The 23,106-nt window shown below is 36.1% G+C and overlaps 1 protein-coding gene across 5 annotated transcripts in view; it reads left to right on the top strand.

Moving 5' to 3' along the window:
- The window catches only part of Arhgap24 (Rho GTPase activating protein 24), a 482,648-nt gene that overhangs the window by 256,189 nt on the left and 203,353 nt on the right, over positions 1-23,106 (top strand). Inside the window, exon 2 of one of the 5 annotated variants that reach the window (XM_071614404.1) lies at positions 17,443-17,530. The exons of 3 other annotated variants lie outside the window; for them this stretch is intronic. The gene's annotated coding sequence lies outside the window, so the exon portion shown is untranslated. Of the gene's footprint in view, positions 1-17,281; positions 17,531-23,106 lie in introns of those variants that run through there. One more of the 5 variants, XM_071614403.1, reaches the window with a different exon arrangement.

Below are 23,106 nucleotides of genomic sequence, written 5' to 3' on the forward strand. Positions count from 1 at the left end.
TATATATATATATACACACACACACACACACACACACACACACACACACACAAGTATTTCATCATTGTAACCAAAATACCTGAGAAGAAAACTTAGAGAAGTAAAAGTTTTATTTTGGCTCAAAGTTTTGGAGGTCTCATCCATGGTCAGCCAACTCCATGGTTTTTTGCCGGATGTTAGGCTGAAGAACATCAGGGCCTAAGGGCATGATGGAGGAAAACTACTCAGCTTATGTCATCCAGAAAACAGAGAGATCCAGGAAGGGCCAGGGCTAGAATAATCCCCAAGGCCATGCCCTCAGTGGCTACTCCCTCCACCCATGTCCCACCCGTCCATAGTTTTTACCATCTCTCTATTTGAATTATTATTTCATCAAATGGATTAATATACTAAAAAGATCAAAATCCTCATGATCCAATCATATCATCTCTGAAAATTGCTTCATTGCCTAGCACATAAGCTTTTGGAGAACATTCCAGATCCAAACCATAAGGAAGACCCTCTACCAGGGTCCAAATTTCTCAATCTACCCTATGCCAAACCAAAGGAACATAAATTAGTGAATACTACTATTAATAAAACTATGGCTTCTTGAAGGTGACTGTGATAAGCAATTTGCACATTTTATCCAACTTATTCTTTAAAACAAATATGAGCGATATATAGCATCTCCAATTTTTGAAGTTGGGAAATGAGGGAAACTAAAAGACTAAAAGCATTTGCCCAGGATTATGTATTCCACGGTTAAAGAGCTGGATTCTTCTAGGTTTGTCCCAACCAAAGCCCAAACTGTAACATCCAAGGCTCTACTGCCTATCTTCCTAGTCAGAGCTCCTCAACAGTAAGTCTACCAGAAAAGAGAGAAGCAACTTCATTTCTGCAAAGAATTCTTATGTGACTAAAATAAAGAGATTTACTCAATACAATTGGTTTAGCAAGTATAACTGTGAAGAAAGATCAACCTCAGAAATGCTTTTTTAAAAATTTTTTCAGGAAAAAAATCCTGTTGGATTGTGTGCAAAACATGGAGTATCTTCAATTTTTTTAAAGTACACATTTAAATTTTAATGACATTATTGTTTAAGTCTTCTTTTGGATTAATGATTTCTGTATTAATATCCCAAATAAAACATTTTTAATAGTGCCATTTTTGCATATTCCAAACATTGTATCAGTATTTAAAATATATATTCACTACCAGCTTCTTGTGTTTTATAGTTGCAGGGAGATAGAATTGCAAGTAGAATAATTTGGTGTTGTCATTTAACTCTGAAAAAGCATGAAATACTACATACATTTGTGATAAACCACTAACAATTTGCTATGGTAGCCAGGCCATTATTTTCCTATATTAGGAAAAAAAAAACTGGATTCAGCAAGCCAGTATTTTATCCCATTTAATATTATTTGCAACAATGATTAACTAGAGTGCCTGGGGCACTTACGTAAACAGCTGTTTCTTGTATTTTCCAGGTGATAAAACCTGTTAATTTGGCAACTTATAGAGGAGACATTAGATCCACTCCAGTGCTACTGGAATAATGGCATTCCTTTAGTCAGGGTACAGCTCCCAGTGACAAGAGAACAGGGAGTGGATCAAGGAAAAGGCCTAGATAAGAGGCTCAGAATCAGCCAGGAGGAGCATAAAGGCATCCAGAGACTTCAAGGGGCAAAGGAGGTGTCCAAAAATGCTATCATTTATCTTGTGCTTGGTTTGCCTGTTTATTCACCTACTTCCTCCTTTTGAAGACTGAGCATATTTAAATATTTCTCTTTTATGCTCCGGAAATATTGCTAGTGAAAGAGGGATAGTGTTTAAATTTTCAAAATTCTATGGTATATTTAATAAAGTACCATCTAAGCAAGCACAGATTTATGCCTTTTTTGCCAAATGTAAGAGAGCTATGGTTTTCCGTACTAAACACTTATAAAACACAAAAGCAGCAATAAACAGGATTGATATTAACATTAACATTACACATAAAACCCAAAAGTCAACATTCTATATTTTCCATATCCAGTGTATATATCACTTTTTTATAATGTTAATTTTCTCTCTCCTGATAAAATTTAAGACTCGTGAGGAAATAAATTTGCAAGTTAAAATGAAATTATAGAATTTAACATCCGCATCAGGCATAATGTCAAAGAGTTTACTACCAGCACTGACGTTTTCTTAAAGAATTTATTCACAGTTTACATTTACCATGAAGTGGTCTCTAAGTTAAGTTTTTATTTCTTCAGTTTTCCTTTAATCTTTATCTCATCTCATTTTATTTTGAGTTGTCATAAAGAGATACTGAAAAGATCCACTTGGCTCCTGGTGGGAGAGGATATTTTATTATTGTTCTCCCCTGCTATAGTCAATGCATTAAAAGGAAGATTCTACACAGGAATAGCAGAGCAATCAATAAAATGCATTCCCAAGCAATAATAATGTGAGGGAGTCATTGCAATTTGATTAGTGACCTTTTCATTCTTTGTAGAGATAACCTTTATTGATATCATTAACTAGATGAAACACTGGTTTGAAGCAGCTCTTTTAGCCATGAAGCTCTGTATTGATTGAGAAGCAAGATCTGAGATTTTGTTAGTGTCGAGCTGTTTACAGAAATAGGTGATACATCCCTCTCCTTTTCTCCAGCCTCTTTTTTTTTAACCAGCAGTGAATACATAGGAGAAACCAAGGACATTTTCTTACCTTTGTTCTGTTTCTATAAATAAAAGTGTTTTTGTTGAGAAAGTACTTTCTGCATGCTCACAAAGATGAAGGCCTTTTTATCTTAGTAAGTCTGGTATGGCATAAGTAGATTTGGTTACTGAAATTGTCAAGAAGTTTTCATTATATAATTCCTTATTAGTGTTTTCCAATTCGGAAAGCTCATACTACGTCTACATCTGTTTGTGTTTAAATGAACCAGTACACTTATCTGTTGCCTTAAGAAAGGCTATCTTTTTTTTTTTTTAATTTTTATTGTTGGTTGTTCAAAACATTACATAGTTCAGGCTATCTTATCAGAGAAAAAAAACAGAAATTTTTGCCTCTTGGCCCAAGTAGCTGATCACCTGTAAAAGGTTTATCTGTGTCAGGTTACATAAAATTGAGATAGAACTTCTGTTTAGCTTTTTAAATGAATTACTTGACATGGTAATCAAACCATAAATTTTAATTCTTGAAAGGTGATATTTACATGAAAGTCAACTTTTAAGCGGAACACACTATATTGTCTAGAAAAAAGAGTTTGGTGAAAGGGAGCTATAACTTAAAACTGTGCTTTGTAGCTGAACTTGGTGAGTCTGACTTGGAAATAGTTGAGTTCGTGGTACATGAATTGGTTTGTGTAGTGACTAGAATTATAACATTTGTTTTGATTGATTTGTGGACTAAGTTTAGAGTATATAAGTGGTATCTATGGATTCAGGATGAATAATTAATGTTTATCAAATAAGCACTGGGAAAGATTTACTAAGGTACAAGTGTAAATGATTTTGTTGGGGAGGGACAGAAGAATTCTTAAGCATAGAAACTGTTTATATATTCCCTTAGGTCTCCAAGCATAACAGTAGTTGAAATAAAGAGCTGTGGGGTGGATACTACATTTTATCTAGCAAGCTTTTTTATTTTTTAAGAATACAACTAAGTTTAAGAAAGCACTGCTTCAGAGATAGATAATAACAATGAGTCTGGGTTTAAATTTTTTAATTCTAGGCTTTAAAGACAGAAATCAACTTTCAGATTGAAAGTACATCTAAGGTCTGTGACAGTCACTTTCTTTTTTTTTTACTTTTTAATATTATACTTATTAATATATACTACTTTTTACAAATTAATGGGTTTTACTGTGACATTGTCCATATAGGTCACTTTTATTTCTTTTCTTTTCCCAGTGAGATTTGAGCCCCACACTTGCCTCACACTGAGCTACACACCAAGCTCTTCTTTGAATTTTTATTTTGAAACAGGGTCTCGCTATGTTTCCCAGGCTGGTCTCAAACTTGTGATCCTGTTGCTTCAACCTCCCAAGTAGCTGGGATTAGAGGTATGCACCTCCACTCAGGGCACACTTTCTTTTAAAACAAGAAATCTTACATATATAGTTCTTACAACATTGTTCTTTTGTAACAAAAAGCTGAGAGCAAAGCAGAAGTAGATTTATACTCCATCAGATGAACTTGTGGGGGTTTTGTGTCAGCATGAATTTATTTTATTTCCACCCTTCAGAATTACAGTGTGCAAGCATTAAACATATTTATTCGCTGCATTTTACCATGGAGTCAGATTTTTTTGTACTTCACAATCTGTTTTCAGCCTGAAGTTATATCAACAAGGTAATGCAAAAATCAAAATACTTAAAGCCCTAGGGAAAACAGTCATCAAAATAATGTCCCCATTTCCTAATCCTGAGAATTATGATTCACCATCCTTTCATATATTAGCAAAAGGAAATGGAGAAGAGGAAGGGGATAAGTAGACACAAAGGAAAAGAATAAGGATGGAGAGGAAAATAAAAATATTTGACGATGACTTTGGAAGTTTCTGTGCTTACATAAAGTACAATTCAATCACCTGGCACTTCTAGATCCTTACTGAATTGTTTCTTTAAGTCAGCAGTGTCTATATTTTTGTCACTCAAAATTGCAGGCCTTTGAGCAGCAGCAGCAACTGGGAATTTGTAAGAAGTTCAAATTCTCAGATCTCCATCTCCACGTGGGGGCCACAAAAATTCAGATTTGAATTTTTAGGTAGATCCCCAGGTGCTTACACATATTGACTGCAATGTGACCCCTGAAAGTGCACTTCTTCCTTAGAGACCAATGACAGTGAACAATGAAACATAACATGTGAAAAACAACTACATTCTTCTGGAGTCAAAGCATAAATAAGAGAAAATATAAAATTCCCCATATGCACTTGTGCTTCCCACTGAAAAACGGATCACTAAGGTAATTCATTACTCTAACTTGAGAATAGCAAATGACACTGTGTCCATCCACCTTTCTCTGCTTCTAAAAGTTAAACAAAAACTTTCTCACAATTTTAATGTTTAACAAAGTTATAAAAATGCCCTCTTTTTCTTTAATAGCTCAAGTCTTCAGGTAATGCTATTTTACTGTTTTGCCTTTTAATGAACTTGAATGTTTCTCCAGATTGCATTGTTCCCAAATGACCATTTTTATATGAATACATCTTTCTTAGATACACAGTTTGTTATGCATGTGTTATATGATCTTCATGTGTGCACATGCACACACACACAGACCCACACACACCACTCCCACATTCACAGGTGAATGTTTTATTTCTTTGCTACACATCCCAAGACTACAGCATGGTTTATGGGATTCCTGGGGCAGGGGAGGAAGGCGTGTCTGTACACCTAAGAGCACTGTACACTTGAACTGTGTTTGCAGCAACAACAAAACCAACCTGAGCACCTGGTAGGGGAAAGAAGGAAAATGGCACCTATCCTTTGCCATGCAGATTGCCATGGAAAGGCAAGCTATTAAAGAAGAAAGAAAAGGTGCTTTAAAATTTAAGTAGCATATTTTAGTTGGGGTGGTAGTGAATCTTTCCCAGGTAGTATTAACAAATGTCAAATATTATGGTAGTAGAAAGAAGGGCTTTGATCAAACTATGAAATTTTTGGTCTGAATTGACTCTCTTATTGTTTTTCTCTGGCAAATGATCCTCTGATGTGTGAACTGGGGAATACAGCTCATGTTTGTATATATGAGATTACAATGCTTACATTATTAACTTTTGTTTTGAACTTAGCTCCTAGAAATGGCTGTTGAGGATAAGGAGACATTCTACGTATATAGCCAAAGAAATGTACCAACTCCTGCAGAATCATCTTTGTTCTGAAGGAAACATAACCAGAGTTCTTATGAGGTGGGAAGGGTGTCAAAGAGATTGGCCCTTACCATCTTAGAGAAACACTGTTTAGATGTGGCTGCTGTGTTAATCATGAGCAAAGTGAAATGAATTTATATGACAACTTGCAAACATTCTGGAGCAAAAGAGTACCAATAAAAGTAAATAGTTGGGGCTGGGCATGTGGCTCAAGCGGTAGCGCGCTCGCCTGGCATGCGTGCGGCCTGGGTTCGATCCTCAGCACCACATACAAACAAAGATGTGTCCGCCAATAACTAAAAAGAAATAAATATTTAAAAAAAAAGTAAATAGTTAAAAGCAAAGAAAGAAAGATGAGAACAAAGGAGAATGGCATGGAGAATACAGATGAAAACATGGGGAAATATAAAGTCCTCCATAAGTACCTAAAACGGGAAGTATATAAGAACTTTTTAATAAAACCCTGAATCTAGTATACCTGAGCTCCAAGGCAGAGTAATAAAACAACAGAAACAAATTGTTCTAAGTTGAGGAGGCAAATTGAAAACTGAAGGACCTCTAAAGTCTAACAAACAAATTAGAATCAAGAAAGATAGAAAGACACAAGCTAAAATGAGACCACTAGTGTGAGAGAGGAAAAATTTCTCTCTTGGAGTATCTTACTGAACTTAAGAATTAACTGACATAAAACAGACTAACATCTCTGAATCCTTGGATACTGTGATTTCAACAAAGATACTGGTATCAACAGACCCTTTAAATTGATTAATAAACCAAAGAATGATTAAAATGGTGAGAGACAAACAGGAGAGCCCAATTTGTGATGAAGAAAGGGTATGTATTGAAGTCCCTGTTTATTGCCTTAGGGTCATTTAGTGATAATGAACTAGACATCACAAAAAATCACTGATTAAAAGACATTGAAAGAATCAATTCCTTAACACTTGATAGAAAGCGGGTTATATATGAAGTGAGTCAATTCTTATATGGTTGTTTCCTGGCAACTTTTCCCACATGAATGGGACTGGGGTCATTGATGTGATTCATCCATCCATTCAAATCAGTAAACATGTATTCAGTGCCTTTTTTTTTTTTTTTGCTAAGCATCTAGAATCCCATTGCATTTATTTTTCTTAGCATCTGATAAGTTGTATGTATAAGTTCCATAGGTTAAGGACAGAGGACAAGAGATTTTATGATGGAAAAAGAAGACACATTTAGTGTTGGCTTGCTTCTTTGTCTTCAAAGTTGAGAAAATTGATTAATTGTGCCAAAAATTGGGGTAAAGGAGTATGATATTTTCTTTTTCAAAACTAAATGGGTGTGTATGTGTGTTAAGTATATGTGGATAGGGTTAGATAGATATTAGATATTAGATATTAGATAGATAGATAAGTAGGTAGATAAATTTGTATAGCAAAATGGTGATAGTTGTTAATCCTTAAATATTCTTAAGTATTTTTGAGTGTCAAAGGGGTAGGAACTTTTTTACACTATATTCTTACATACTTTTGCATATTACTTCTCTATTAAATAGCAATAAACATAGTATAATGAAAAAGTTTGGCTTCCTTATATTTGGTTGCTTTGGAGCTTGGCTCCAAAGTAGTGATAGGCAATTTGTTTTCATTCTTTTCTAAAGCACACTTGTGTCTAGGAACTTACAAAAGATTACAGACCAGAGAGATGCCTCCTTTTATTCCTTTCCAACATTTTGTGTTGTAATGGTGGATTTAGTTTTTCATTGTGAAAAATGACAGTGTAGGGAAGCAACTTCACACTTCTGGGGAAAAATTCTTTCTTCTGCATAAACTCAGGAAACCCTGATCTCCACTGTGTTTGGGGAGCTGAAATAGCTTCTTACTTAAGAATGATGAAGCACATTGTGACTTGGCATTTTTATATTGATGCTTTTTCCCATAAGAAAATTCTAATAGTCCTATTTTCCACTATAAAAATTAAATATCTCCCTACTCTCTATGTTTTTATTCTTGGGAGTCTTAAAAGTCATTATTATTGTTGCCTTTAGAGTTGTTTTGTCAATAACTCGCTGTTTTAATTTCTTTATGACACAACAGATATCCTCTCAATCTTCAAAGATAAATAAACCTCAAGCAATTTTAAAACATATGGGAGATAATTATCTCAGTGAATAGTTAAATTTAACATCTGAATAAAACTTCAGGATAATCTTACTAAATCCTTTTATTTTATATAGGAGGAAACTAAGCCCCAGTGAAGTGAAATGTTTTGTCCAAGGTCACACAGCTAGTTGCAGACTAATCAAGGTTGAAAATGTAATTAGTTTTGACTGCTATCTCTTGTCTATACCTGGGAATGTTAGTTTTCAATGCTTGTACATCCTCTTCCCTGTCTATCCTGGGAATGAAACTTGCCATGAAAAAAAATAATGTGTTCATCTCAGAAAAGAATTCAGGAGTTGGGAAAAATAATGGATCCACAATAATTCAGTTGGATGTATTTAAATATTGGCTCACTGATGGTTAATACATTGAAGAAATAAAGCCTGTACTTTTTTTTAAACAATCAAATTAGTTTGGGGGTAGCCATCTACTATCAACATCTTTCTATTTTATAGCCAAGTTGTTTGTTTATACAAACACATTATTTTAATATGGGATATGAGACAGTGTATATCTGTGTATTAATCAAAGTTCTCCAGAGAAACAAGCAACAGGAGCTACCTTGATATATAGGAACAGATTTATTGTAAGGGATGGGTTCACATATTATGGAGGTTGAAAAGTTTCAACATCTGCTGTCTGCAAGCTAAAGGACCAAGAAAAACAGTGGTGTAGTTCCAGTCTGTTATGGTTTAGATATGAGGTGTCATTCAAAAGTTCCTGTGTGAGATAGTGCAAGAGAGTTTAGCAGTGAAATGATTGGGTTATGAGAGTATGAATCTAACCTGGGCATTAATTCCCTGATGGGGATTACCTGACCAGTAAAGTAGACTGGTAGGGTGTGGTTAAAGGAGGTAGGTCCCTGGGGGTGTACCTTTGGGGCATATATGTCCAACTTTACAGTTAAGAGTTCTGGTTTTTAACTGGAGTCCCATAGTAATCAACAACACCACCTCCTTTTACTCTCAAGGAGTTAAAGTTTGGACAATCATGTGTTATTCTATCCACAGTGAGTACAAAATATGCTAGAGAAGGATAGAGTGAAGCTTTCTCTCTGCTTTCTGGTGTGCTATCTTGAGCTACTTTCCTCTGACACTCCCTTCTGCCGTAATGGTCTGTCTTCCTCATCTCTGGCCCAGAACAATGGAGCCAGGGTTCCATGGACTGAGATCTCTGCAACAGTGGGCCCCCAAATAAAGTTGTCCTCCTCTAAATTTATTCCTGTAAGGTCTTTTGGTTGCAGCAGCAAAAAAAAAAAAAAAAAAGCTGACTGAAGCACAGTCCAAACCTAAAACCCTCTTAGAACCAGAGGAGCTAATAGTGTGAGTCCCAAACTAAGTCCCAGAGCCCAAGAACAAGAAGTACTGATGTCTGGGAGCAGGACAAAGCAGATGTTCCAGCTGAAGCAGAGCGAGCAAATTCACCCATCTTTGACCTTTTGATCTATTCATGTCCTCAATGGATTGAATGATGCCCATTACACTGGGAGGGTTGTTCTCTTTATTCAATTCACTGATGCAAAACTAATCTCTTCTGCAAACAGTTTCACAGACATACACAGAAATAATGTTTTGCCAGCTACCTGAGCATCCCTTAGCCCACTCATGTTAATACATAAATTCAGCCATCAAAACTTATCTGTAACTCTCATAATGAAAAACCACCACCATATATATATATATCATAGACACACACACGTGATTGAACTAAGGAGCACTCAACCACTGAGCCACATTCTCAACCCTATTTTGTATTTTATTTAGAGACAGGGTCTCACTGAGTTGCTTAGCACCTCACTGTTGGCTCAGGCTGGCTTTGAACTTGTGATCCTCCTGCCTCAGCCTCTCAAGCCATTGGGATTACAGGCATGCACCATCACACCTGGCCCATCACCATATTTTAATAAAAGAAAATATGAGAATAGAATTATTAATGTAATATCACAAGTATTTCAGTTGCTCTAGACTTCTTTACTGAGTTTTGAGCATCATGTTCAAATTGTGCAAGAGTTCTTGAATTTGTTGTCTTGCCTCACTTTAGGAGCTCTTTATTTTGTGTCTTATGTCCTTGTGCTGACAACTATCATTATCTGAAGTTCAGCATGAATGCCTACTTCCTAAATTGGGTGATATATGTCCAACTTTGCAGTTAAGAGTTCTGGTTTTTAACTGGAGTCCCATAGTAATTAACAACAACACCTCCTTTTACTCTGAAGGAGTTAAGGTTTGGACAATCATGTGTTATTCTATCCACAGTGAGTACAAAATATGCTAGAGAAGGAAATTTCCTCTATTCTTCCTTTAAGGCGGATTTCAGCATTTTCTTCTGTTTGAGCCAGGTCTGTCCCTTTTTCTTTCCAGTGTCTTAAAGTTTTACCTATTGCCTTCCTAGATTCATTGAAACTGAGTTATCCTTCTTAGTCCATGTAACTCAAAACACAATATTTGACTTGATTGAACTAGGCTATCTGCCAAGTCCACTTTCCTTCTAGTTTCCACTGGCTGTCCTCATACAGTGTGTGAATAAGTCTCTCAAGCTTAGAAGTAATTAGATTACCAAGAGGAATTTGATGAAGGATTTGTGCTTTGCAGGATAGCTAAACATGGAGTTTCATAGAAGCTAAGAAAATACAACTGTTTGTGTTGTTGAACTCAAATTTGAGTATGCTTATACCTAAGAAACCTAAACAATTCTGCTCCCAGAATCTATTATCACTGCCAAATTATACTCTAATTTGGCAGTGATAATAGTACTTTCAAGTCTTATCAACCAATGACCAAGTTTTAAAAAATGTTCAAAATTTGCATTGCCCTCAAAGATCTGGATAACTTTATGTAAAGAATACAAGCTTTATAGTCAGGTGACCATAAGTTCAAATTCTATTATTCCTCTGTTAAGCTGTGTGCCTCAGTTTTTTCATCTGTGAATAGAATTTATAAAAAATGTCTTTTTTGTAATAAACTTAATAAATACTAGTTTCATCCAATTATAATAATAGATATATTTTTCAGTAATATAGAGATTTCAGAAATAAGCTTGTTTTTTCCACATATTCTTACCAATGGAAATTTCAAAAAATACCTTTTGAGGCCATTTCTATCACTCTATTCCCTCCTGCCTAATTTGAGACTATCACAATGTCTCACTTGGATATAGAAACAATGTCATTAGTAGTCTTTCAGACCACCTGTCCCTGAATAGTTTCTGCACTTAGAATTCTAAAAATAAAAAATCCTCTGATTAAAATCCTTCTTGACTACCTATTGCCTTCAGGATAAAAACCAAACTGCTGCACATGGCTTTTGCCCATCTTCCCTTTTGCATATTTTATCCATTAGTTTTTGTCCTTCATTCCACATTCTAGCTCTGTGCAGCTACTTGTAGTGAACCAAGTGGGTCCTATCCCCTGCCTAGAGTGTTACCCATTTCTTCTTTTACATTCAAAATGCATTTTGGTTTTATCTCCTCAAGGAAGAGTTCTTTGGTTATTTCCAGTCTTGATTCCATGTAACTTCTATGCTTCCCTAGAACTTCATGCTTAACTCTCCAGTGTCAGTAAGGACTGGTAAGTGCTCTGAGGCAGGGTCTTCCCTCCCCCTCATACTTAATCCTTGGGCACATTTTCTGGGCTAAACAAATATGAGTTTCATTAAATTCAAAGGTAGAACTTATATTATTCTGGGTAAAGAAATATTATCAACAATTTTCATTTACAAAACATATGTTTACAGAAACTTCATAACCTAGCACAACATAACCTAGCATAAGTTGTTTGGTTTTTTTGCTTGTTTGTTCATTTTTTTGTTTTGTTTTGTTTGGTACTAAGAATTTAACCCAGGGGTGTTTAACCACTGAGCCACATCCCCAGTTCTTTTTGTTTATTTTTCATTTTTAGGTAGAGTCTCCTAAATTTCTTAGGGTCTAAGTTGCAGAGGCTGGCTTTGAACTTACTATCCTCCTGCCTCAGCCTCCTCAGATGCTGAGATTATAGGCATGCACCACCATCCCTGGCCCATCTGTGTCTTATGTCCTTGTCCTGACAACTATCATTATCTGAAGCACAAAACTTTAGGCATCAGAGGCTATCAATACATATCTGTAGCACTGACTCATTGATAAAACATATATATTTAATGTACTTAGATTCATATATAGTTAACACTATAGGAAAAGGGCACATTTTTCTTTTAACTTTAAATGAAATTATCTTCCTGGGTGGCATCAGTTCTCAGGTGCAAAATTCCCTCTCCCTGGGTTTCCTGATAGGAGGCCAATTGTGATTCTTGGGGAAAGTCATTTTTTATTTCTAATATTAAAAAAAAATCATCCTTTCTGCCTTGCCATCACACAGTACCTTTCTGAATGACTAGATCTTGAGGGTTTTGAACCAGTCACAGTATCCCACAAGATATCTGGGCCCCAGGACTCAGAGAAGCTGACTCACTAGAACAAGTAATTAGGAAGCAGTAGGACATGAGACAGGAGAGGAAATCTAATTTACAGCTCACTGGAGAGCTCTGAATCAGTGTAGAGTAGAGCTGAGATAGGAAATTAAATAAGCTCATCTCTCCAAAATTATTTGGTCTCCACAATTTTCATTTACAAAACATATGTTGCAAATATAAGGATTTACCTTTTGCTCCTGAAGAGTTGGCAGGTGAGGACAGCATCTTCAGACCACCTGGACAGAGGACAGCATCTTCAGACCACCTGGACAGGATAGAATTAACTCTAGCATATCTGCTGTTTCAATAAGAGAAACTTCCTAAAGAGTTCAGGAAATGAAGGAGATGTCTAGAAGCTGGTAAGACCTTCTAGCAAATGCAATCATGTATCTAGTTAGGTGTACCTGTGTATGTATAAAGCCTATTCTAATTACTCAAGAACATTACCTGGGCTTCACGTTGATAAAATTTAGGGCTCTTTCCTTACTTCCTGTGAGTATTAGCTGCAGGGCCACTGGGAGATCTGTAGTGTTAAGTTGTTTGCAGAAGAAGAGTAGTCTTTACTTTCATGTTAATGGGTTTATGTTAAATATTTGTTGAATGAGGAGTAGTAGCCTGTGTAGGAAATATAATTGATTCATTAAAGAAATACTTGTCAATGCCTATTTATATGAGACACTGTTCTGATCACTGGGAATGTGATTTTAAAACCCAAATCTCATGTTTCTGATTGTATTTATATCTTCTGGCAGATTTCTGAATTTATTCCAGAGGAAAGATAGTAAACATATTTCAATGAACTACTTGAATAAGTAAAAAAGCACAAAAATAAATCCCAGATAGTGGTTATGCTATGAAGAAAAATTAAGGCAAGGAAATGGGATAAAGAATATATATGGAGGCCAAATATTCTCTCTGATAAATGGATGATAATCCAGAATGGCAGAGGGCTTGGGGAGAATGGAGGAACTTTGGACAAAGGGGAGGGAGAGAAGGGAAGCTGGTACGGGGGCAGGAAAGATGGTGGAATGAGACGAACATCATGTGTATGACGGCACATATGGTATGACTCTACATCCTGTACAACCAGAGAAATGCTCCATTTGTATACAAAGAATCAAAATGCATTCTGCTGTTATATATAACTAAATAGAACAAACAAAAAATGATATATGGGCAGAGGATGGTTGGTTAGAGTGGTCAGGAATCTTTTTTCTGAGGAGGCAGCACTGGAGATGAGTCTTGAGTGAGGAGACGGAGACAGTTCTGTGAAAATATAAGGGAGGAATGTTCTAGACAAATCAAACAGCTGTTTGGGAAATTTGGTAGGAAAGATAAACAGGTGCTAAATCATGTGTATCTAGAAGGGTACAAATGCTTCAGCATTTGAATTTATACTGAGGGAAGTTGGAAAACGTTGTAGGGATGAAGCAGGGAAACCACTGAACAACACGAAACAAGAGAACAATGAGAAACAATTGGAATGAAGACAAGTCATGATGGGAAAGTGCTGGATGGTATGAAGCAAGGGAATTATGGGCAAAATGAGAAATCATTGGTGGGTGTGGAGTGGGGAATGATTACTCTGACTGCTCTGAGAAGAACAAGCTGAGAGGAGATGGGTTAATAAAGGAAGCTAGTAGCCTGAATTGGCTTAAGAGAGTTGAGGCTTGAGATTTGTTATTCTATGCATGTTGGAATTGTATGTATTACTTGGAACTGTTAAAAACTCCCAAGCATGAAATCGCCTCCTACCAAAGAATATTATGACCTAGGAGCTGTTCATGTAACTTTGCTACTATCACCAAAGAGTTTGGGGATGCCTCAGTACATGCTTTCTTCTAGTGTTACTGTAAACCTGAAAACTGAGAGGAGGAGATCAAGAGTTAGAGAATTCCCACTGCTTGCCTCTATTAATATAGCCTGCCCTAGAGTTCACCTCTGCTGTAAGTACTTTACCCATCAGTGAAAATTAGCACAACATGTCCAGGCTTCAAAACACAGTTAACTATTCCTTTCTAAACTCCTCTAGGATTCTGAAATTCAGAACATTGCCAGAGTGGGGCAACCTGGAGAATGTCCAAAGGACCTAAATATAGAGGGACAAAAATCTTCTTTAAGTAGATGTGAAACATTGTGCTATTTTAGAGTGTATTGAGCTGACATATTGACAGCACTTGCTCCCCTTCCATGCTTCACAGAAGAACCATGCCATGGATTACAAAGTAGGTTTGAGGGCCAATTTCCTGTTGCTTGCACTGGTCACCAAAATTGCTAGTTGCCTCCTTGCTTAACCTATTTTGAGAGACTTTGGTTTTTGAATTCAATACCTATAATAATCTATTGTCTGTGGCTCAGCCCACTTCTGCTCTAGAGGATCTGCTTGTAACTTCTTTTCACACCTTCCTTCCTTCCTGAGGCCGCTCAGTACTCTGAGTCACCTTGACTCATTCCATCAAAATCTCTGGGCCTCTCACAGCCTGCTTATCTTTCAAGATTTTTACTCATGTTTCCTTCCTGCTCCTTCTAACTGACAAAAACTAAACTGTTCTACAGCAAGAACAAATTTGAAGAAATGAAAATAAAATGTGGAATAGTTTTAGTAAATCAAAGTAATATGTATCAGTATGTCAAACTCATTGTATTTGACATATTAGCAAAATCTATAAACCCGTGTGTTAATGTCATTGGGATTTACATTTGCAGAGAGCATAATTAGATGTAACTAATTGAGAATAAAAGGAGAATAGGATCCTGCTTTCATGTCAAAGAACATAAAGGATGGTTTTCTAAAAGTTCTTTCTCAAAATTTATGTTGTGAATCTCAGTTGCTCATTTGTCAATGTTGGAACATTGATATCACATTCACTAATTCCTCATCATTTGGAAAACATGTTTTAGGAAATTAAATTTTCTTTTCTAACTATTACACTTCTATAATTATTTGGTCCTAAGTACATTACTTTCAGAAGAAGACCAGGATAAGAGTGGCTACTGTAAAGCAGATGAGAAATTTCAAAACCAGTGAGATTCCAAGTTTAAGAATGAGTAACAGTTTGAAAATGGGTCTCAATTATTTGAGCATTAATTATGTCTCTGAATTGCAGAGTGTAAAGTAGATTTTGCTTTAATATTTAAGGAGCCAGATGAAATAGAAAGATTGATGGTGACCAGAATGAATGCACTCTGGGCCACTTCATATTTTAGATTATCTGATCTGGGCAGGGGGTTGTTGAGGTTTGGGCAACTCTGTGGTTAGTAGGTAAAAAAAAAAAAAAAAAAAAAAAAAATATATATATATATATATATATATATATATATATATATATATATAGGCACATATTTAAAGTGTGTGAAGGAATGCAAAAATAGTTATGCAAAATTGGCCCCATTTCTCATTTAAATGTTTTGATTTTATTTGAAAATTACCCTCTTTTCTAAAGTTTCTATTACTTGTCAGTTATTCCAATATGCAGAGGAAAAATGAAGTAGGGCTTATAAGTGCTCAATAAGTATTTGTTAGATGAATTAATGAATGAATACACTTCATAATGGGATATTTTTAAAAAAAATATTATAATAGGGACACCACTCCTTTAGAGAAAAACAATTTGTTTATATGTAAGTAGGAAAAACTATGTAAAAAACATCAAATAAAAATTATTATGCTGCTTCTCTGTTTTATTATCAAAATATTTAATCAATAATAATAATAATAAAGTAGGGACTGGGCCTTGTGAGATAAATATTTAATCAATATAATAATAATAAAGTAGGGACTGGGCCTTGTGGTTCATGCCTGTAATCCCAGTGGTTCAGGAGACTGTGGCAGGAGGCTGGCGAGTTCAAAGCCAGCCTCAGCAAAAGTGAGGTGCTAAGCAACTGAATGAGACCCTGTATCTAAATAAAATACAAAATAGGGCTGAGGATGTGGCTCAGTGGTGGAGTGCCTCTGAGTTCAATCCCGGGTACCCTCTCCCACCCCCACCAAAAAAAGTAGGGATTGGTAATGTAACTCAGTGGTAGGGTTTATCTCACATGACCAAGACCCTCTGTTCAATACCAAGGACTGCTAAATTAATTAATTAACAAATTAATAATAAATAAACTTGTATGTGGTGGTTTAAAAAGCTTGCCTTGGAAGTTGAAAATGGATATTTGTGGCAAGAGCAATGTGTTTTTAGCTCAAGAACCATGTTACAAATAGTATTACTGATTCTAGGTAGAGATATCCAAAACTTACACCAGCATCCCCTAAAGTCATCCTCTACAAGGACTGATGAATGTTAACATCCCCTGAAAAATGACAACTCCTGAGTTATAGAAGTATCTTGGAAAAATAGCAAAGGAAAAGATTATTTTCTAAGTATGCAAAGAAATTGAGCATTATAGAGAAACTGTCAATATAGAGGATTTTAAACACCTAAGGGGTGTTTTCTTTGAGACAGATGGTTCTCACACCTTAATTGTATTACTGCTCCCACCCAACTCCTTCCAGTATACAAGGATATGGAGGGAAAAGATAAAGCATTTCCTTTCAGGTATGTTAGTACAGTGGAAAGAATATTGAACTGTGAAACCTGCTATCTATTAACTGTGGCACCAACTACAATGCAAATGACCTCATACAAATAATATTTTCGCTGGGATTCAGTTTTCTCATCTGTAAGATGAGAAAAATTATATTTCAGATCCTGCTGAATTTTCTCTGCTTTTTATTTCTTTGTGTTTTCCTGTTTTTATTTTTTTCTAAATGCTCAAATACTAGATTATTTAAGGTATATTTCCTTGTAGTCTCCCCCACCCTTCTTTCTTCAATATATGGGATAGCAGGATACTGACTAAGTCTGAAGGGAAGGAGGAGGAAGAAAATTAGCTACAGGAAGAGTTTATATCCCTGTCTACAAGAAAACTTAAATATAGCTACCACTGCTTTGAAAGGAATGGTTTATATCCAAACAGTATTTTCCAGACAAGCTCTGTACTTTTTTGCCAACAGAATTAACTTTAAACTGAAGGCAGTAGACAGTTAAACAAGAGTCGGCACTGGGAACAGCTGTGAGTAGACAAGACCAGTTACTTATAAGGTACTGTTTTTTACTCATTGAAATCTTCAGGGTTCCTTTGTGTTGGGACAAGTATTCTGTGATCATTTGACCTTCTATTTCTCCCTCCTCACCTCTATGCTGAGAGCAAAGACGCTTTTGAAAATATTTGAGCTTTTTAGCTGTATTGTTTTATGGCTGTTGACAATGAAGCTACAGGGTAACTGTTTTGTTTTATTTTCAGGAATCAGATAATTGTTATTTGATTTTAAAGCTTAGTTTAGCTTTGTTCCTTTGTGTGTGCATCTGTGTGTATGGTTTTGATGTGGTTTTATTGTTCGCGTTGGATAAGCAGGGATATGTTTAAACATTACAGGATGTATAGAATGTTCTTAACTGAGGGGGAGGGGGCTAATGCATCTTCAACTTGAAGTATGGAATCAATATTGAGCCAATCAGATAAAAGGACCAGCAAAGGGCAAGTCCAGGCACATGAATTGATTCAGTCTAGGCTCTGTAGCTCTTCACAGCTTGGGAGACCTGACCTGGAAAACATACTTTCCTGAATTGGGGTTTTATTTCTAGTTTGCTTCTATTTCAAATTTAATTTTAATCCTTCTTTCTCTTCATTTGTCTCTTTAAAAAATTCTAGTAAGCCTACCTATTTTCTTTTAATAAAGTTTATTTTACTCTAAGCTAATCTACCTTAAGGGAGTAACACTCTTAAGAAGAGTGACATTTGCAATCAGATTCCACATCCCTGGGCTTCCAAAGCAGAAGAGAAATGGTCCAAAGTAGCCATAAAGTCGACAGAAAGGATCCAACAGAAAGGACCCTGTGGACTCCTGTCATTCAAAGTGTCACTCTTTTTTTCCAGAGGATTTGGCTAACTAATATATTATATTTGTTGCTGGTTCCTAAACAAGCAATGAAAACTATTATGGACTTTGTGTAATGTAGAATTTCTAAGAAGTGAAGTTTACAAGTTTACTACTGAAAACTCCAAAAGCGTCTGAAAGAATTCAGTTATTCTAGATAATTATCTTTCTGAAATCCACTATATGGTTTGATCTCACTCTGGAGGGGACTAAATACAATTTTATGTTTTTGGAAGTGCTCTGAATAATCATCATGGCTATACACTTGAAACTGAATGGTATCTCTCGGGTCTATCCTATGGTGTGTGAAGCTACTGCCTCTTAGGTCAAAAGGTCACATAGAATCACTATGATTTTTGAATTTTTGTATTATGTTTATAGGACATGTTTTGTCTTCCTAGGTCCACCCTCCACATTAAAAAAAAAAATTGAATTCTTTACTAACTGGTTAGCCAGTTTGTGTACCTCTAACAACTCCCTTCACTCTAAGCCACTGCTTAAAACTACTGTTTATTTTGAGATGTGAGCATTGGAAAAAAAAAAAAAAAATAAAAAAGTTTATAAAGAATTATGGATGGAATAAGAGCCAATGGCTTTATCTGAAGTTGGCCCAAATGATTCTTTTAGGAGAAAGGGTATGAGCACAGTGACATCTATTTTGGGTGCTCAGGAGCTGTTGGGCTCCTGCCGAGTTCTCAGTTGTTCTGTGTAGTAGAGGTTGCCATGGAAGTGGTGCTGGAACACGTAACAGGTTCCTGCATCCAATACAGAGTGTGTTCTTTGTTCTCCTTTCTAAAAAGTTACTGGAGGTGTGTGTCAAGGAATCAGCAGCTAACGGGATCCCCAGGGGCAGACTAATATTAATCAAGCACTGATTGTTTTACTTCAGTCCCATTCATGCACATGCTGTTTATATACATGCATTGTTGGGAAATAGCAGAACAATGTTTTGAAGGAAAAAGAAAAAAAAGGAAAAAGTACTCCTAGTTTGTGCAGTATTTCTATGTGAAGATCATACTTTAGAGGGGAAAAATGAATAAGGGGAGGCTAATTTTCTCAATGATTTTTAAAATTTTATTTCTTGAGCTATGTCCTAACTGAAATTAAAAGTTCTTGAAACCTAAAAAATACTATGCAGCCATTTTATAAGCCGTATACATTCAGTGTGCAATATACGACAGTATGTGTTTTCTTATCTTCTAACACTTTGATGTTGTGCTTCTGAGAGTAAAAATGAGTCACTGATTCCTCAATGATCTCAGTAACCATGGTAATCTTTTTTCATTAATCCCACTCTGTGCAAGATAAAAAACCCAACTGATTATTGTAGGTAGATTCATGCATAGTAAACTGAGTCTAGGAAAATTCTAAAGTCCAAATTTACTTAGAATTCTTCACTAACTAATGGATCATGCAACTGAGAATTGTGAGGCCTTTTGTGTCTAAGGACCTTTTAATATTTTTTAAATGTAATTTTTACACAGTCACTGTAGAAATTTTTTTTCTGATTGTTAAAGCCTCTTGTGGCATATGTGACAAACTCTTCTGCTTGAAACAATGATATGGGGACTGACATTTTCTGCAATAGTGAATTTGAGAGCTGTATGTATTTGAAAGCTTTGTCTCAGAAATTGTCTAGAAATTTTGCATATTTCTTCTCCCTGTGTCTTTCAGTTAAATAGCATGACTTCCTTTAAAATAAAATGTTATTCCAATTAAAACATGCCTCTTTTAAATTGAAAACTATGGTATCTTAAGTCACTGCAATAACATTATTCTTCACTTGACTGAGTCTTTCATTTTCATCAAAATTTAATTTTCATATTCAGGCTTAAATAGGAAACTTAACATATCAAAGGATGTGTGTTTTACAGTGAGAACTGTAATGCCATACAACCTAAATTTAAAATTCCTAAAAAGTCCATGTCTTTATGAATACACACTTAGGAAGACTCCAATTTAGAAAGACACTTTAAAAAAAAACTGGAAAAAGGAAGAAGCCACTTCAATAAAATTGAAGGATGTTGGCACTCACGGATAACACTTTGCAAGGTTTCTTCACAGCATAACCTCATAAAAAGTCCCCAGAAGGCTCAGAACCCAGCCTTCCTAAACTAGGTTCAGGGAGCAAGATTTGTGTTTTCCAAGAAGGCATCAAGCTTACTGCAGTCAGTCATGGATAGGAAAGAGGAACTACTGAGATTTCTGAAGTTGTTAAGCAGAGAAAGAGATTACTACTTAGTTTTCATAAAAAAATCTATGCTTATTTCATTTGCGACTATAGTCTCTCAGCAAAGGAAAGATATTCAAAATGACTCACATATGTTCTTATATATTGTCCTTTGTGTTATGTACTAAATTGGTGCTTCATAACAACTTAAAAGGTGATGTCGTCAAAGATCATCATGTGTTGTTTTTTGCAGAATACCAGTTTTAAACCTTAAATTAAAACAGCATTGACAACTGAAATGAAGCTGAAACTGCTATATTTCATTTTGTGTTTTATTGTAGGAGTAACTTAATTTACTGTTGGCTCATGCTAAATGTGAACACTTCATTAAGCAATGCCATTTAATAATTTATGAAATTGTTACCAGCAAACAATAATTTGGAACTCTAAGTTGCTCTGAAGAAAAAGCATTGAGTATCTGTAATCAATAATTCTGGAAGTATTGCTGTCCTGTGCACTTTTCTCATTTTAAAAATTTTTCTGTAGATGGAAACCTTTTCTGTATCATCCAGAATGCTTTGGCGAAGAAACAAAACAAAACAAAAACACTATACAGCTGTGTTGTATTCCATTCTATGCCTATAATCTATATAACAGAACTTGCCTCCTGGTATCAGGACCTACGTGGTTTTAGTGTGTTGTGAATAAAATTAGGATAAGCATCCTTTTGCATACAAGTTTTGTTTTTTCTTTTCTTTTCTTCTTCTTCTTTTTTTTTTAATAAAGTAGGGGCACTAAGCACAGAAATATTAACTCATCTAAAACCTAGACTTCTAAGCTTTCAGTCTGATTTCTATATTCAGACAAAAGAGGTAATGACTGGGTGATAGATTCACTCAGGGGCAGGAAATGAAAGCATAGTTTCCTTCTGTCTGAATAAGAGGTCAACCATGTCCCCTATTCTCTGAAAATCCCCAGAGAACGGAAGGGTTCTCATACTGGAGAAAGAGGTCAAGATTCCATGCCAGAAGTTTTTTATTACACAAGGAGTGATACACATGTAATAGCTATGGGAACATTTTAGAGAGCTGTCATTTTGTTAATGAATATCTGCTAAAGCATTTCCTGGGCCACTGGTGTTTATGGAATTTTTAAACAAAATGTTTATGAAGATGGAACCAGGACTTGCTTCATAAATTATGTCCTTCTACTGGCACCTCTGCTTTTCCTCAGTGTACAACCACCGTTCAGGCCTCTGCTACACTAAACAAACAAACAAACACTCGACTTTCTCAACCTTCTGCTCTCTGCTTTCTCTCTCTGGTGCCAAGAAAAATCTCTGTGTTCTGTCTCTGCTTCCTCGCCTCCCTCTGACTCCATAGGCCTTTGCAGTTTGATGTTTATCTCTACCACAATGAAATCACCTCTCAGAGGGGGCTGGCAGTGGCTGAAGCCGTGGTTAAATCCAGCAGCCTGCTCATCCTGTCTTTACCTTCTCTTCTGTCATTTTTACTGTTTGCTCTCTTGCTCCTCTCAACATGATTCTGCCTTGGGATGTTGAGGATTTTGTATTCGCCCATAAGTTCCTCTCCTCTCTGAGATTTTGCTCTTCCCTCCTTTCAGAGGGTTTCTGACTTCTTCCCACTCCTTAATCTGAGAGTCTCATTTATTTTCTTCCTTTGTCTTTCTTCCTCTGAAACTTTCATCTAGACCCATGGCTTCAACTTAAAGCCTAACATAGATATATTTGGTCAGCAAAGCCTTTTCTGAACTGGTGCGAATTATAACAAAGATCTCCTTCCCTCCAAAGCACACCTTCCTGGTGGCAGGAGCTCCAGCTTGGCCACGAATTGGGATGAGGTCAGGCCCCCCTCAACCTGAACACTGCTCAGGCAGTGGCCTCACTGGTTAGGGTCCCATGTCTCAGGCACTCCAGTGCTTTGACCTCCACATTTTTCCCTCACTCAAACCAATGCTCTTTTATCTCCTCCCTTGCTGCCTATATAATCAGGTGACGATTATTATAGAATTCTAAAAACTCTCCTTGGCATTTTTCCTTTTTATTCCCATGGTCATCATCTTGCTCAGAATTAATTATCACTTGTAGTTTCCTGTCTCCTCTCCAGTGCTGTGCCTGACCAACCCATCTGCTGCACATCTGGCAATTTAAAGTTCAAGATTCCATAGATTAGATAGATAGATAGATAGATAGATAGCCAGACTTGTTCAAGGAATCCTTAGTAGATGGACAAGAACAAAGGCTGGGGAGTTGAACTTCAGGACTTGAGACACAGCTTTAGAACGTTACAACTGTGAGCCTATGTGAGATATCTAATCTTTTTGAGCTTTAGTTTTCTACATAAAATAAGGGTAAGTAATGGTGACCAGGCATTTAGAACTTCGAGGGCCAGCCACAGCACTCTGTGCACCTCCCATCCTTTGCTCATTGCACACTGAGAAGAGCACATTTCATTTTGAGACTCAATCTCTCCTGTCTCTCCACATCCCCTTTCTCTAAGAAAGAGGAGTAATAAAAGTGAAATTGAGCATTTCTTCCTTTTAGCAATTAC

The sequence above is a fragment of the Marmota flaviventris genome, chromosome 7 (assembly GCF_047511675.1).
Source record: "Marmota flaviventris isolate mMarFla1 chromosome 7, mMarFla1.hap1, whole genome shotgun sequence".
Lineage (NCBI taxonomy): Eukaryota > Metazoa > Chordata > Mammalia > Rodentia > Sciuridae > Marmota > Marmota flaviventris.